The following is a 559-nucleotide window of genomic DNA, read 5'->3' on the forward strand; positions in this document are numbered from 1 at the left end:
GTTTTTCCCTCACCTGGTGCCCTCCCCCCAGCTGCAGCCCCCACCCAGCCTCCTCTGCCGTGTCCCTCTGCACAGGGGTTGGGAGGAGGAGTGGGAGGGAGCGATGAGCTCCTTCACTGCTGTGAGCGATCCTCATCCCGCCCGAGAGACGCAGAATAAGGTGCTCTGAGGTCGCTGTTGTTTCTCGGAGAAATTGTCCATGAAAACTCCATTGGATGAAAAGCTTTACAGCATTTCACTTTGCACCAGCTCGAAGCTGGTGTTAACTGGTTGCCATCGCAGTCGCTCATTATTCATTAGTGGGTTTGGGAAGTCAACGGTTGAGAAAGGTCCTTATTTTAAAATGCTTTGTCACTAACAGGTTCTTCCTGTTAGTTGTAGAGTTCAGTAACACAAAAGTGTTAAAAATCCTCCATCTACTGGTTTCTTCAGGGCACCTTCCACCCCAGCTGTGACAGAAGGCTCATAACTCGGTCAAACTGCCCCACCAAGGGCAGTGATCAGCCAAGAAGGAGGAGATCTGCTGCGAAGACGAGACGTCCCAAGGAGGGTTGGGTTG

The sequence above is a fragment of the Buceros rhinoceros genome, unplaced genomic scaffold, assembly GCF_000710305.1.
Source record: "Buceros rhinoceros silvestris isolate BGI_N320 unplaced genomic scaffold, ASM71030v1 scaffold37736, whole genome shotgun sequence".
NCBI lineage: Eukaryota > Metazoa > Chordata > Aves > Bucerotiformes > Bucerotidae > Buceros > Buceros rhinoceros.